General features: G+C 37.3%; 1 protein-coding gene across 4 annotated transcripts in view; it reads left to right on the forward strand.

The window, feature by feature from the left end:
• Kcnip4 (potassium voltage-gated channel interacting protein 4) overlaps nucleotides 1–17,696 on the forward strand; it is a 1,150,698-nt gene that overhangs the window by 185,680 nt on the left and 947,322 nt on the right. The window contains exon 1 of one of the 4 annotated variants that reach the window (XM_017599088.3): nucleotides 1–17,696. This exon is cut by the window's right edge and continues 38,747 nt beyond it. The gene's annotated coding sequence lies outside the window, so the exon portion shown is untranslated. 4 annotated transcript variants of the gene reach the window in all.

The raw sequence follows: 17,696 nt of genomic DNA on the forward strand, positions 1-17,696 counted from the left end.
ATGAATGGGAAACCAGGAAAGAGAATAACATTCGAAATGTAAATTAAAAATATCCAAAATAAATATTAAATTAGAACTAGTTGTATTGGTTCACAGCCTATGAACTGAAATCTCAAGCCTAAGACTGCTGGGTTCAAGGTTTCTTCTCATAGTGTAGTAAAGAAGCTCAACTATCTTAGAGAAATACCCAAACAGCAATGCAGCTTCCAACCTCTATTTTCAAAGTATACACCATTTTTCATTAATTTGAACAATGTCCAAGAAAATAATTGTGAGGGAGAGAGATGAATGTGAACACATGGTTTCAGAGATTTTAGTTCATGGTCCACCAATACCATCACTTTGAACCTATGACGCAGGAGGATACTGGGCAGAAAATCTGTGGTGAAATAAACCTATTCATTTCATGATGTCTGGGACATAAAAGGTATAACCACAAGGCTTAACTTCCTTTCACGTGGCTTCACTTCCTCATGGTTCCACCGCTCTCCCCGTAGCATCTTAGCCTAATGACTTGGCCTTCAGTTTATGGGACCTTTGGGGACAGTAAGAAAAAGAAAAGCAAAGCCTACAGAGAGGAAGAATGTAATCACTCGTGAGTCAGTTCATAACTGTCTTGGGACACATCACCTATGAATATCGTTTCTCTATAGTCATTTATTTAAAATTCACACACAAATTTGCTTTTCTTATTGACAGATCTGAAATGCAAGGATGTGTCTTAACTAGTTTTATTTTAATTTTTTAAAAATTGACTTACTTTCCATGTGTACATTTCACATTTGCCTACCAAAATCTTTAAATGCAAATTGACAAATTTCTGGATCTTTTGGTGATTGACTTTGAAGACAGAGAATTTCAGGAAAATTCTAGAACTATCAAAGTTGATGTGTGGCCCTCTTAAAGTCATCACATGGTAACTAAGCTATGAAAAACATAGGTTTCATGTGAGAGAAAGGCGTCAGCTGGGAGAGCGGCTGGTGATAACGAGCTCATATAGTTTTAATAAAGATTTTTAACAAACAAATCAACTAACAACAAGCAAAATGAATAATCTAAGATTCCAATGTAGCTGAACAGAATGAGGAGGGATGCTTTTGTTTTGCTAGGAACTTGGAAAGACAGAGATAACAATCTGCTTTCATCTAGAAATTCTATTTGGGATTTCTTTATCAGAGAGTAGGAATTTTCACTTTTTAAGCAAATACTGTCATTCTCAAAGGAAGATAGACTCATAAAATTAAAAACCTGTTACATTGCCTGGCTGTTTTGTGGTGGCAGTGCCATTTATTGTTCCCAATGCAATCGAGAAGGAAATGCAATTTATTGCAGTGGTTCAGCCATATCATAATGAAATATTATTACTACCCTATCATCAACTGTAGGCATCATGTGTAGCTGTCTGAATTCCTAAAAGATCATTACAGCTGGGATATCAGGATATTTTTCTGTGAACTTTATTAGTATAAAATCCAATGAAAGCTTTTGGTAAATATATCCTGGATATCACTAACATTTTCATTAAAAATTGTTGATTAACTAATCTGTTCTTCAGCCAGATGTTTGATCAGTATGTGGCTTTCTTAGCAACACTAATAGACTTCACTAGTTATATCTAAATGAGTATATGGGAATGGCGAGATGGCCTCCCAACCTAAGGACCAGAGTTCAATCTCTGAACTCTTATAGTGGAGGGAGAAAGCTAACTGCTAAAGGTGGTCCTCTGACTTACACAGCAATGACAAAACATTCATGTACCCATACATGTAATCAGACACAGTCAAAGGCAATAAGCAATTTAAAATACAAGAAGAAACAGATACATTTCTTTACCCAGCCTGATTAACTGAGCAGCTGATGTGCTCCAAATAAATACATTGTGGCATCTTCTCTGAGTTTCTGGACAGATGCTTCTGATGGATATCAGCTCCTGGAATGGGAAAGACCATGGGTTCAGAACTCAATACCATTAAAATTTCTATCAGTTCCCATTAATTAATTCTAGGAAAGAACAGATAATGAACTAATGGTGAAGCCCACATTATTAATTAAAGGCTAGAGTATAGGAGGAGGTTGGGTAGAGAGATAATGGCAAGTGTGTCAGAGATTGTGTGTGTGTGTGTGTGTGTGTGTCTGTCTGTCTATCTGTCTGTCTATGTACACATGTGTGGAAGTCAGAGGACAACCTTTAGGCATGGCTTCCTGTCTTGCACCCTGCTTGTGCAAGGACCTTACATTTCTATATCCCAAGGCTGGCTGGTTCTGTGGCTTCTGGAGCGTCTTCACCTTTTTCAGTACCTACTGGGATTATACATACCTATGTTACTGCATTTGGCTTCTCTGTGGGTTTGGGGCATCCACACTCAGATTGGCAGACTTGTGAGGCGAGCACTTTCCCTACTGAGCCATCTCTCCAGCACATAATTTTAAGGTACCTAGAAGTTGGTTCCTTTCCATAGTGCCAGATCTGGAGAAAATGATTGAGAGAGTTAAGAAAAACAACAGAAAAGCAAATAACTGCCTGTTGGATGCTTGTGAGATGATTGCTTTGGGGGGATAAAATTCCTTGCCATATGCAAAGTGAGAAGTCTCTAGAAGGTGACACCTTTCTGTATTGTTCACTACTATATCACCAGTACCATGTGGCTGAGTGACACGAGGCTAAGCAGTGGCTTTGAAGTCTCTGCCAGTGTCCTGCTGGCTGTCTGGATGCAAGTGAGATGATGCAGGAGAGTGCTTGAGAGTGAACCTCAAAGCTGTCCTAGAACAATCCCCAGCCGGAGAGCATCAAAGTGGCATTAAAGTCTATTCCCAGATGCCTTAGGTCTCAGTATCTGTTTTAGTATTTCACAAAGTCTTGATTCTTCTGCAACCATTTTCCTTGGTAGCACCTGTAGAGAACAACAGAGATTAACCTTGAGACTGAAGACACATGTAGGTTCCAACCAAACCCAAGGGAAGTATTAATGCAGAAAAATGGATGAGAGGTGTTTTAGAAGCCTTAGACATCAGTGCCATTTCAGCTCAAGCACTCACTTCTTATTTGATGTTTATCTATTGGAAATATCTTAAACCTATTCTTTAAAGACCAGATGGGCTAGCTCTCCTGTGCCCATGCAGTCAGGGACAGCCTTATTGTGCTGCTGAGGAAATTCATGAAGGATCAATAAAAAAAACAAAAGGAGGATCAAATGGAAGTCCACTCCATATGTGTTTATTCATTTCTCATGAATTGCTCTCTTTTGTTGGTGAATCTCTAAGACCACACCTCCATGGGATCTCCAAGATTTGAAACATTGTACATGCTGAGTTCCCAATTCTAAACCTTACTTCGACCAGGGAGTCTTTAGTGTTGTATCCTTTAAAAGGTGGCCTTTGGCATAAGGCCTCTCCTGTTCTATTTCGTAATATCACACTGAGGTGATTGTTCCCAAAACCACTTGAAGAAGCAAGCACTTAAAGCTCCCAGAGTCTGACCAAGTTGAATGATTTATGAGATTGGCTCTTAAGGAAATTTATTTCAATTTACTTAGTGGAATATTCTTTTCTCTTCACCCCCTAGTTTTCTAGAATTTCTGCTTGTGTGAAAATCCTTATAGATGATGTTTGAAAGCCTTGCCACATGCTGCTATTCCCAAATTGATTGTGGATCTTGGAACAAGTATAACATACCAGGAACTTAACCACAGCTCCAGTTGAGTTTTGCTAAGTCACATACATTTCTGAAAAACAGATAATCAGCAATGAGCTTCTAAATGCCTCCAGAAAGGCAAATGCTTAGAACAAAACTGAAACCTTCTAATTGCAACAGCACATTTTATGGTCAATAAAGTATTCAATATGCTATGCAGCAGGAGTATTCCAAGTGAGAGTCAAATAAAAATAACTGTGTTTGTCATGTAGCATAATGAGAAGTTTCTCTGCTCAGCAAAAGATAACCCCACCACCACCCCCCACTAAATACCCTTTCCCACTTGGCATATTTGATGGATTGCTCACACAAAGAGACTGTGGGGTAAGTCTAGCTAAAATAGAGGAACCTAAACAAATCTCTGTCAGGAAACCAGAAAGAAAGTTTGCGCCTCAACTTAATTGGCTTGTGATTACTTACTGAGATCTAAGTCGATTGTGCTCCCATGCTCTGAAGACTGCTATTTTTCTTCCCTGGAGGGAACAGAATATCTCTGATTCTTTCCTCAGTTTCTCCTTCAGTACATTCCAAGAACCCAGCCCTTCCCCTGTTTCTGAATTGCAATGCTTGCCCTACTCAGTATTGATTCTTTCACAAATTTAAAAATAAAATACCAAAATATGGATGATTGTAAACAAAGCTTTGTGCAGTTTCAGACAATCGAATGCCTAGCATCCGAGGGTGCTAGCAGCAGTCCAATGTCCTTCACTTGATCTGGATTTTGAAGGAGGTGCATACATGGAGGCCAGAGGTCAACATTGGGAATACTTACATGCCATTTTCTACCTCATTGTTTTAGCAATAGAGTCTCTCCCTGAACCTAGAGCTCACTAGTAAGTTGACTTAACTGACCAGGAAACCTCCAGGGTCTGCCTGTTTAGATTCCTGCAATGCTGACCTTAGAGACATACACCCACCTTTTACATAGGAGCTGGACTTCAGAACTCAGATCCATATGCCCACGCAGGAAGTCCTTTACCCACTGAACCATCTCTCTCGACTCTTTTAAGACTTAATTCTCATTTCCCTGGTTATTCTTTCCTTTTTCTTTTTTTCCTAGCCATATGTTCAGCAGCCCCAACTGTGATTTCATATGAATTTAAATAGATCTGGGCATTTCTGTTATATTTATAAACTTGGACACATTACCTGGCAAGCGCGGTGTCTTTTTCTTGAGATAAGGAAATCAATACACTTAGTTTTCCCTCAAGCATCTTCTTAAGGATTTAAAAACACAAACAAAACAAAGTAACAAGCATAGTTAATTTCATGCACCGTTTACTGAGCTTTAGCAGTTGTTAGCAATTTGCCAATCTTATCTATTAATGGAAAGGACCTTGTTTAAAACAGCTGCTAGGCATAATACTAATTCCCTGATAATTCTTAAGGATCCATCTCCATATGATAAGAACAAATATATACATAAAACTCATGCTGTTACTACATTAAGCACTGTCCATCACTCTTTTTAGATACAAGTCACTATTTAAATTATGTATCTATAGTCATACTTCATTTGGCTGTCATGTTTTCTGAGTCTCACTCAACATACAACACATGTTTCCTCCTTTTCTGTGGGTTTCTGGTTTGTTTAAGAAACAGCTGTTTACCTTGCACGGTGTTATAAATCCTGGCTTAGTACTTGTTCCCTCTAGGTGTCTATACCTAGAAATAGTCTGCCTACTGCTATCACAGAGGGCCCATTCAAAGAAGTTACTTTCATTCTTGCAAGGCCTAGGGAATCAACCAAGCATATTAGTGATGTGAGAAAATGATTCCTCTGTGTTTCCCGTACAAGGAAGAAATGCTCTCTGGGGTTTACTTTTGCATAAAACTATTCCCCCCACAGGAACACTAAGTTATGTGGAAACCCTTGTTTGCATGAATGTTTAGATGAATCCACTTAACTACAGGTCTTATATGTTGGTATTTGGATTAGAGGGCCAGAGATAGTTTTGTCCTGTCCATCAGCCGTCTCCATCTTGTTCCTTGACTGTACAGTCTTCTTTTTTATTTCAAAATCAATTTTGAACACTTGAAAAAACACAGATGAAGAGGCCAGTAGATCATTTGCCTTCTTAGTGTAGTCTAATTCTCAGGGAAGTCTCGCCAAAATTATACTTGTTCCCTACAGGTTCCCATGAGAGACAAGAACCAGGTGTGTAAAGCATGCCGGTCACGTAATACTTGGCTCTGGTTCCTAGGAAATGGCGGCTTCTGTTTTCATTCAAAACATTGCAATACTCCATTGATTTAATAGTCAGATCATCATTGAACTCAATGACTGGATTATGACTGCCAAATAGGCATCAGTGCTGAGGGGAAAGGAGAGAGTGTCTTGGGGAACTAGAAATATTAACTTTACCTCCTATCAGAGTAATAAAAATCTTTTGGGTCAGAAATCACAAAGAATAGTCTACTCTTTACATTAGCTTCTTTGACCTTTGTTCCCCACTTGGTTGTAGCATGCCACCCTGAATTGTATATGGGACACCAAAAATCCCTTGGACATACCTGTGAAGTGACTTCTGAGTTCTACTTGCCTACCGTATTAATGCATTGGGTATTCTATGGTGAGTCAACAGAATTTCTGTGCTGGTAAGAGCATGGCTGCATAAGGGGAGATGTGACACAGTTCTTGCCTCTGGAGTACTGCCAGGCTGTTGATCCCTGTATGTGCTGATGGTTGCTGTTGCCCTGAAACTTCTCTGTTGTTTCAATCTTTTTTCATGGGAATATACTTCCCCTGTTGCATAGAACTAATCACTCCATAATAATAAACAAAAAGATACAGTTCTCAGGAACGAGGAATGGTGGCAGTCATGAGGCTGTGGAAGAAAAGGAACAGACCTCTGTTTGGCCTTTAGGGCCATGGGAAAGCATTTACATAACATAACCACAGAGGGCAGAAATGCCTACATGGTCCTTTGTAGAAATTGTTCATTGTAAGACTTGGCCTTGAATTTGGACTTGTGAAGAGACACATGTATGCTCCAGCCAATGACAGATACGTTAATTAGCCAGGGTGAACTTTGGTATATCAAGAATATAGAGTTAAAATCATCTCAGGAAGAAAAGGTATGGATAGGAAATGAAGGAATCTATAAAAAAACAAGCAAATGATTCTTTTCCTGGGGAATATATTTCTGTCCCTGTGCAGAGCTAATCACTCCATAATAAATGGAAGAGATACAGTTCTCAGGAGTGAGGAACAGCAGCAGTCATGAGGCTGTGGAGGACAAGGAACAGACTTCTGTTTAGCCTTTATCTTATATAAGGAAGGTTTGTATATGATCTAGAAATAAATAGTCTTAGAAGGACAGTATATGAGTCCATAGAATTGCTAGGGTAAGAAGCAAAAATTAGAGAATTAAAAGATGATATACAAGCAAATAAAAAGTTAGTTCTTTATTCTCCTAGCTATGTGAAGGATAACAGTACCTACTTTACTTGCATAAAATTTAAAATTTGTGGCAAGCTTTTGCTTATGAGGAACTTCACATTATACAAGATAAATTCATGAATACTGGTTCATTGTTTTAACCTCAACCATTGTTGTTCCAACCATTTTGTGCTCAATAATCAGTAAAGCAACACTTAAAAAATTTGTTGAATGCTATAAAGTAGAAAGTATGATTTCATTCTATTTATTCTTTTTTAATATTTTCAGATTCATGATGCTTAGAAAGCCCAATTAGGCTGAAAGACAGAGAGTCTAAACCTCCATCTGGGACCAAGACATTCAGATTTTATGTATGATTTATGAAATGATAAGAATTATAACCATAGGTAGCAGGAAAGAAGAGCAAGGTACTCAGAAGCAGGGTGGCAGCTAGGATCATGGGTGGGTGTTTCTAGCAGATATGCCTTGTTTTCTACCAAGTGATATAGAAATAAGAGGGCCACAGAGCTTATTAGGACATTGGAGCATTGGTAGAAAATGGATGCAGAAGTAAGACATAATCGTTAGAAGATGTTGTTAGGTGATTGTAGCCATGCTCCATCTGAGATTGAAAGAGTCAAATATCTAAAGATGGAGAGAAATTCATGTTCTTCCCTACTGTAATGGATGTGTGCATGCTGGGGATACTGTGGAATGGACAGGGCAGTTAGATCAGAAAACGAGGCATTGGTCCTTGTCACAGTGATCCTCCATCATTGTGTTATAAGCTTAGGGAACAACAACATCTCTGGGGTAGTTATTCACTGAAAAACAACAATGTCTGAAGACAATAGGCTCTGAGGACTCAGTCTTGATGAAATACCCCTCCTGAAAATGAGGCTGGGAGAAGTGTTTGTTGTCCTTTTGTTTTGTTCGGAACACTGGCATAGGTTTCTCATTGATTTCCATTGGAAATGAGAACAGAGAAACGAGTTCCACTTTCCTTTCTTGTTAACTCCTGCATTTAATTTGAACACAAAATGGGATAACATCAATTCGGAGAAACAATCTTTGAAATAATTTCTCTCCTTAATATTTTTATTGCACGATGGGATTTGCAATGACGCTTCATAAATTTAATCTTCTGAATGGTTTATGTACCAATTACTTTTAAAACTGAGTGATGTGTTTTAGTAATTAGTCTGGTAAAAAGCATTGGTCATCACTTTAATCTAAACAATGGTGAGTTTTCCTTCTTACATCACAGAAGTGATTATATAAGTAATATATAAATTTCTCTTGTATACATTCGATTTTGTTTTTATTTTCCTACTGATAATGTATTTGTATTTATAATTTCTTGCTATTCTTAAAAATTTCCTTTATATTTTTCCCACTTTATACCAATCAAATCCTAGGAAGTTCCTTTGCCCTTTAGAATCCTACTACTTCAGGACTGTGTATTGTTTAGTGCTTCTGTGGCTGATATTGACCTGTACACTATAACTACTGTCAAGGTTTGAGGTTGCAGACTCCCCAAAGTAGGTCAGTTACAAGTAAAGTATTCATTAAGATGTTTTAACCTAGACCAAACACCAATTATCTTCACTTTCAATCATCCCTCAGTTAACAGCTGTTTTTCTGCAGTTCCTATTTTTATTTGAAAACCTATATGTCAAAATGGAATCTTTTCAGTTTTTATTGGTATCAGTGTTTATAAAGACAATGTGATCTTAAAGTAGAAAGAAGTTCCTGTGCTCTGAAATCTTTTATGTGTCTTAAAACACTATTGGCACCTTATCTTTTAAATGAAGGGCATGTTGTCCTACATCGTGAGAGAAGCATTCTGAGTTTACTTGTGTCTCATGTCATTCTAACTTTGGAGAACTGTCTATAACTTACTTGGAATCATCTCTGCTTTTTACGACTCTGTACCTTCTTCATTCCGTTTTGTTCCCATGCCCGTGAAAGTGTCATCAACACAAGGCAGCACTTGATATTACCTTACTGCTGGTGTTCATCTAAGGAAGCATCATTATGGTAGGCATGGTTTCTCTGTAGAAAAGGCTCTGACCAAAATCTAATGACCTGAGGTTGGCTCCAGAAACCCACTTGGTAGATTGAAAGAACACACTCCCAGAAACCAGACTCTCACATCTACACACAAATTTTGGTGTGCATGAGGCCACATACCAATTAAATATACAAGTATAAAATGAGCAGTATTTTAAAACTGTTTCTTCACTCGTGACATAAAATTGTCTTTCTACGGTGAACTCATCCCTGAACTAGAATACCTCAGGTCATTTTGAATGCATAAAACACTAGAAGACTAGTAACCTTTAGATTGTTGAATGAAGTGGTAAAGAATGTATCTTCTTTTTTAAAAATTTTATTAACATTTATCAACTTATAGGGTGGTTTGATTAGATTCATACAACAAATATCTATATCTGCTACCAGCCAGGCCCTGCCCTAAAGTTTAAGAATGAGATCCAAGCTTCTAAACTGTAAACTCTAAGCATTCAGGATTTACTGGGTGGTTGTTCTAGCGTAGAGCCACGTGACTTACAGTTCTCCACTGTATTTCTCTTTATTTCCTATGGCATTGCTCAGGAAAGCAGCTATTTAAGTGTCTCAATACTTTAGCAGGTATCATAGTCATATTCAAGTAGAAATGTCTCATTAGCCTCCTGGTTTTATTTAAGATAATAGAAATGCATTAAACAGGCCATCTCTTTTTTGTTAAAAACCAGACAAAGATGGGGGAAGCCACAGGTGCTAAGACAGAAGCTTGTCTACCTGAATCCTGTCAGTTGCCGACTCTGTAATGAGTCTGAGGGCCACAATGAGGGTCCAGGGAAGAGTACCAGTCGAAGTTGTTTTTTTTTAAATGAGCAAATGCTTATCTCATAATTGTTAGTTGAGGAATAATGAGAAAAGGCTAGCTGAAAACATTAGAAATTAGTTACTCTTGGATTTAACAAGGGACACTGTGAAATTCAGTTTGAGCAGGGCTGTGAAATGTTTGTGGTCAAAGTCAACCATAAATTTCACATTGTTTGAAGTGGCATACTGTTTACTTGTAGCAGTCAAGGTTGATGATTAATAGACTTCTTCAATATTTGGTTCTCAAGGTAGTCCACTAACAATGACAGTATATGATATTTCTTATAAATGCAGAAAAAACATATAAACATATAAACATATCTGCCCACGTACTTGTACCAGATATGGGGCTACTCATTTATACCATGGTGGATAAAGTCACTCTTCACCCTTGGTGACCATATGGTAGTCCTCAGGACTTAAGAGTGTTACTATATCTGACAACAGAGACTTGGAAGATGTAATTAAGTCCAGAATCCTTAGAGGAAATGTGATCTTGATTTATCTGAACATGCTTCTGTAATCACAGGATTCTATAAAATGAATGAAGGCGCCAGGAATCTCAATGTCAGGGCAGAGTCTGGAAAAGACTCCATCAGCTCCTATTAGCTTTTAGTGACAAATGACCTTGGTCTAAGAAACCCGGGAGTCTCTGGGAATATAAAAAGTCAAGGGCTCAGTTTTCTCTGTAATCTGCAGAGGAATGCAGGCCTCCAGTGCTTTGATTTCATCCTAGTAAGACCCATGCTGGAGTGTGGTCCTTTGTGTGAAGAGGAAATAAATGTGGTATGCTCTAAGCTCCTACATTTGTCCTGATTTGTTATAGTGGTGACGCGGAACTAACAAGTAGTTTGAATGGTAGTTTGTGCTTATGAGTTTATTTCTGAAACAAGTCCTAACATCGATCGATTGTTTTATTTGGTTCATGGTTATGAAGTTTTCAGTCCAAAGTCTTAGAGTTACAATTCGTTTAGGCCTTTGTGAAGGTGGCTCATCACAATGGGAGTTTGTGGAAGGGTACATTGCTCACACCTCCAGCCAGGATGCTGAGAGACAGAACGGGCTGTGGTTCCACAGTCTAGTTTGAGCACAAGCTCTTAATGACCTTAGACCTTCTGAAAGACACTTCCTGTTAATGTCCATGACACTTCTGAATCCTGACACCAGGGCCATTAAAGTTTTAATTTATGGCACTTTGCGAAACATTGACATTAGAAATTCTATGAGTGTTTTTATGATTATAAATGTGTGATGTTAAAATGAAAGTATTTTATGTTCTTTTTTTCTTCCTCATATGTGTATAATTTAGTCCTTCTGGTTTGAAAAAATGCTTAAGGGACAAGACTGTTTTACTGTATGGAGTTTTTAATTTACTTCAAGGTTTTGATGACTGATTGACAGGTATTCCTCATTATCTTGGCAATTTATGAATATGTTTGGCTGGTCCAAAACTCTCACTTATCTTGGTAATTGCATCTTGCCAGTATTAAAAGTATTTGGAACTTGAGACATAGATTCACATTTAGAGAACTCACAAGAGACCAAGAAAGATAAAGTAGTCTACCGATTTCCCAGAGGACAATGGGGAGCATCCTTGTCGGGTATATTGTGGCTTTCCTTTGCCTGCTGCTTTTCATCACAGGCTCATGATTATCCCTTTGGTTTCTGTGATCCTATGAGCCCTGGTTAGTTGATTCTGTAGACTATGTTCTTATGGTGTCCTCACCTCCTCTGGTTTGTAAATCCTTCCTACCTGTCTTCTTCAGGGTCCTCCTGGCTCAGTCTAGTGTTTGTCTGTGGGTCTCTGCAACTGCTCTTATAAGTTGCTGGATGAACAACCTCTCTGATGACAATTGGCCTATGAACTGATCTATGAGTATAACAGAATATTACTAGTAACCATTCCATTTTTTCCAGCCATGTTTGGTTCTATCCAAAGACTCAGGACTATTTAGTACCTGGTTTTGGGCCTTGCAGGTAGTATCAGGCATGGGCTCCCTTCTCTGGCATAGGCCTGAAGTTGGACCAGTCATTGGTTGGCCAATCGCACAAGTCTGCACCGTCATTGCCCCCGTGCATCTTGAAGACAGGATAGATTATAGATAGAAGGTTATGTGGTTGGGTTGGATTCATAGATCACTGCTTGACTGGCTATAGAAGATGGGCGATTCAGCGCTACATATGGTTAACTATTAGGAATCTTCACTATGGTTGCTCTTATAGTGTCTAGGGAATTTCCACTGCACTAGGTTTTCATGTCACCCCTTAAATACCCCTCAATTCCAGTTACTTTCCGAGTACTCTCGCCATCTATTCCTTCTACCCTTACCTGATCCCTCTGTTCCCATTCCCACCAGGACTCTACTCCATTCATAAAATCTATTTCTCCTTCACAGAGAGATCCTTGCATCTTTGCTTGAGCCCTCTTTCATATTTAACCTCTCTGGGTCTGTGAATTATATATAACATGATTACCCTCTACTTAACAGGTAATGCCCATTTATCAGTGAGTACACACCATGTTAGTCTTTCTGGGTGTGGGTTACCTCACTCAGAATGATCAGTTTCTAGTCCCATCAGTTTGTTTGACAATTTCTAGATGTCTTTGTTTTTAACAGGTGGGAAATGCTCCATCGCATAAATTTACTACATTTTCCTTATTCATTATTTGGTTGAGGAACATTTAGTTCTTTCCAGTTCCTGGCTATTATGAGTAAAGCTGTTATGGACACCGTTGAGCAAGTGTTTCTATGGTAGGATGGAGTATCCTTTGGGTGCATTGCTAAGAGTGGTAACTTACTTCATGCACCATGGCGTGCTGCAGTACGGATGATTCCTGTGTCACCTTTCATTTTGACATCATCCAACCTATTTCTTAAAAGCATTCATTAAACACCCATTTTTGGGGGGAAATGTCTTATTTAAAGAGAATTATAAAACTCTAGGCATTATGTGACTGCAACACTGCATATCAAGCTTACGTCTTACAGACATGCAATATTTGTACAGGTAACTTTCCCCAGTAAGACCTTTTCATTCATTATTGTGGTTAAATTTCAAAAATCTCAATGAAATTTAAATAGTTACCACTTTCTCAGTGAGAAAGTTCAAACTTCGTGTGATTGAATAATTTACAAGTGGCATGTAAATGAAAACATCCTTGTTCAAATTTGGTCTATTGTTCAAACAAAATTTCCATTACTCAACCCGTCTACACTCTATGATTGAGAGTCTTGGGCGCAGGGTGTTTCTCTAGTGACTTACCACTGAGTATTCTAGAAATCTAGTTCCAAACCTTAGCTATATGATAAGGGTTTAGAAAAGGGCATGAGGGAGAGATAGAGGGAAAGAAAGTCAGTGGAAAGAATGGAAGGAGAGATATAGCAAAGGAAGTTTGGAGGCAGAGAAAATGATAATATGATGAGGAGGGAGGGAAAGAAGGTTTATGGAGCTAGTATTTCATTCTAGTTTCATAAAAATATCTTCTGTGGAAAATAAAGAATTAGTATATGCACTTATGTATATACATAAACAGTTCATTACTGGAATGTATCATCACAAATGTGGATATTGTCATGTGTGTATCTTCAAGGTATATATTTCTATAAGCATTTAGATCCATTCTTCAGGATCCATGGGAAACTGGTCTCAGATCCTGACATATAACAGACCTGTGAATGGTAAGCCTCTTATATGAGATATTTTTACATTTGCATATAGCATTTCTACTTACCCCTGTATGTTTAGCTTAAATATAGATTACATATAATCCTTACATTGTGAATACTTGGTGAATAAATGCCGAACTGTTATTCACAATAAGGGTAAGGAAGAGAGTCTGTAAATGTGTGGTACACTGAGTTTTTTTCTGAATATTTTCTGCCTATGTTGGTTGAATGAAAGAGTGCATATTACATAGAAGCCTGGCAATATAGGTTTGAATGTATATACTTATGGTTGTTAAGTGTGGATATATAAATTGTTGCCTAGAATTTGTCATCTGTTTGTGATCTCATCTTTATATTTGAGGCATGTTTGAGATAACTCCATATACAGGGATTGCATCCAATTGCTTTAATGACCAACTATCAAAGCAAATTAAATCAGAAAATCCTGCTCCTTTGGAGATAGCTTATCTGGTCTTGTGAGGAATCAGTCACTGGATGCCTTTGTTTGAATGATTTTGTTTATTCATTTCTTCTTTCTTTTGCATAGCGCTTGTAATGGAGAAGCAGAAAATTGGCTTTGACATAAAGGATCCACTTCCAAAGAATTACTGGAGACAAGAAAAAATTTGGACAGAACTGTAGCTTTTAGGAACTATAATTTTCTCTCCACAATACAATAGCATGAGAAGCTTAGAGAATTTTTATGCACATGTGAGTTATTAACTTCATGAAAATAACATTTTGAACATGGAAATATACTTGGACTAGTTCTAAGCTTTCATTTACCTTTGCTAAGCAATAATCCTACTTGAACATTCCAAATATTTGTTTGAAACATGGTTAAATAATGGTTTAAATTATTTTGAGCAAAAGAAAGCATACAAGTAAGGGCTCAGAAGATGTCTTTAAAGATGTTGATTCAATTTAAGCATTAAACATTGCTTTTTAGCTTCAAATTTTCTCTAAAGTGTAAGTATTCAAAACACATTTTGAAGAAAATGAAATTTTGTGGAATTGATGAGATCGCCCTGCAAACCCAAGAAGCAAGTCTCCTGCTGTTTAAGAAGAACCTGTGTGTCCGGACCTACGTAGGAGCTTAACTTCCATCACTTGTAATTTTCTTTGTCAAGTTTCTCTACCTTTTCATGTATTAAGACCCCCAGAGAAATGCATTTTAATCTGTACAGATGCTCATCTGATGGTCAAAAGCATGACCATAATCAGCATGAAAAATGCAAGTTCATTGGAAAATTAATCTTCTCATGCAAAATAACACAATGTGTACTTTGGACTAAAACGGGCACATTGTTGAGGACAAGCATTTAGCCTCAGTGCATTTTTTACAACAAAGTTGAAGGGTCTTAGGGTATGTATCAAGAGATCTAAGAAGATAATTATTATTTGACGTAAACTTTGTGATAAACCTGTTCATATACTTTTATCTTTCATTTCCATCTTCCTGGTGATGTGTAACGGATAATCTACCATGAGTATTGTCAAAGTGGTTGAGAACACCTTCTCTTTATTTCTCAGTGAGATGTGTGGCATGGGATCTTACTACAGCTCTAAATAAAGCTTGAACCCAGGGATTTTTAGCTTTTACTAATCTTATTCAAGAATCAGAAGATAGCATTATTTTCAGGTTCTCTAAATTCTTCCACTGCTCTTTTCTTTTTTTTTTATTTATTTTTTTTATTAACTTGAGTATTTCTTATATACATTTCGAGTGTTATTCCCTTTCCCGGTATCCGGGCAAACATCCCCTCCCCCCTCCCCTTCCTTATGGGTGTTCCCCTCCGAACCCTCCCCCCATTGCCGCCCTCCCCCCACCAGTCTAGTTCACTGGGGGGTTCAGTCTTAGCAGGACCCTTTTCTAATTGAGGCATAGGCTGTCGTCAGTGTGCAACTGGATATTGAACAGAAAGAAATTGGCAGTGCAGGGAAGTGGTCAGACTGAGAGGTGGGACCTTGACATTGGAAAAGGATCATAAAATTATGTTGGATTTAACTAGCCAGAAGGATTTGATAGAGTTAGAGACATGAAAACTGAAGTCAATCACATGAAAATATATATTAATTTGACTAGAGGTAATCTATAAAGCAGGTCGTGTATAAAGATAAAATATATTCTTCAGTTGCTGATATATTAATTTACATATCCAGTGCAATGTAAGTAAATTCATACAGTGATTATTACATATCTTTTTTTAAGAAGGCTAAAATTATTTTTTACTGCATCATTAAATGACGAGCTTCTCATCTACTTTTAACGTGTAGCTAAATGCAGAATCTTACTTAAGTTTTCCCTCCAGGAGCCTTGAGTGAAGAAGTAGGAGGTTGGATTTCATTTCTTCTATTTTCATGTACCTTTAGTTGCTTATCATGAATATTCCTGGTTATGACTTTAAAAATACTAACTTTTTGTTTAAAATGTGAAACCTTTTATTAACTAGTTTAGCTGAATACTTTTGCTTCATTTCTTTCCTTATAACTTTGATTTAACAAAAACACGTGAGGAAACCAATTAGTGCTACCTTAATTTTAGTTACAGGTAGAGAACTTTAGGCTGTCAGTCATCTGTTACCAAGTCTAAAATTAAAATAAAACCCTTCATTTCTCACAAAGAAATATCCAGGACTAGAAATTGAGGAATATAGTGTCTTGTTTGCTTTGTATTTCTGAAGCTTTGAGGCCTTTATTAAATCATGTAATATTTTCAGATCTCATTGTTCAAACAAATTCAGTCTAATTGAATCTCAGAACAACTTTTATTTGCATTTCTCTGATGGTTAGTGAGTTTGAAAAATTTTTTTATGTTTATCAGTCATATGCCTGGCATCCTTAGGGAATTATTTGCTCATTTCATTAGTCCATTTGATGATTTGGTTGTTCAATATTTTGATATTTTTTATTTTTATTTCTTTATATATTCTAGATATTAATTATTCATCTATCAGATATATAACTAACATGGATTTGATTCCCATCTACAGACTGTATTTTCTCTTTAGGGATTTTCTCTTGTTGTACATAAGCTTTTTAGTTTCTTGAGGCCCCACATGACAATTCTTGGCATAATTTCCTATGGTAACAAATTCCTTTTCAGAAAGTACTTGCCTATATCAGTATTTTGAAGTGTTTGTCCCTCTTTTTAGTTTTTCAGTTTTAGAGTTCCAGGCCTTAAATGAAAGTCTTTGATTTATTTGGAATTAATTTTAATAGAGTGAAATATTTTTAAATATTTTATTTTAAAATTAATTTATTATTATACTAAGTTATTATCATTTACATTAATTTAATTTAATGAAAGAGATCTAATTTCTTCTACTTGTGGATACCCAGTTTTGTAAACATCACTTATTGAAATGGCTCTTTTCTCCAATCTATATTTTTGACATCAGGTGGCAATAGCTGAGTGGATTTATTTTCATAACTTTTATTCTATTGCATTGATCCATGTCTGTAACACCTCAGTCAGAATGGAAGTCAAGGTGCTAATGATGAACAAGTATAGCTTCTATTGGAAACAGCCCCATAAGAAGAACAACAATATCAACCAAACAGACCCCATCACCCCAGAGCTCTCAGGGACTAAACCACCATCCCAAGAGTATACAGGAACCTATGGATCCATCTGAATATGTAGCAGAGAATAGCCTTGTTGGACATCAATGAGAGGAGAGGCCTTTGGTCCTGTCAAAGCTCCATGACCCAGTATAGGAGAATGTCAGGGTAGGGAAGTGGGATTGAGTAAGTGGGTGGGTGGAGCACCCTTATAGAAGCAGAGGGAGGGGAGATGGGATAGTGGGTTTCTGGAGGGGAACCTGGGAAAGGGGCATAATATTTAAAATGTAAATAATAAAATATTCAATAAAAGAAAAAGAAGAAAACAGTATGGAAGTTCCTAGCAAAAACTGAAAATAGACTTATCATATGACAAATCTATACCAGTTCTTAGCATTTATTAAAAAGAGTTCAAGTGAACATATCATAGAGACACATGTTCAACAATATCTGTTGCAGACCTATGCACAATTGCTACATTGTGGAATGAATACAGATGACT

Source organism: Rattus norvegicus, chromosome 14, assembly GCF_036323735.1.
Source record: "Rattus norvegicus strain BN/NHsdMcwi chromosome 14, GRCr8, whole genome shotgun sequence".
NCBI lineage: Eukaryota > Metazoa > Chordata > Mammalia > Rodentia > Muridae > Rattus > Rattus norvegicus.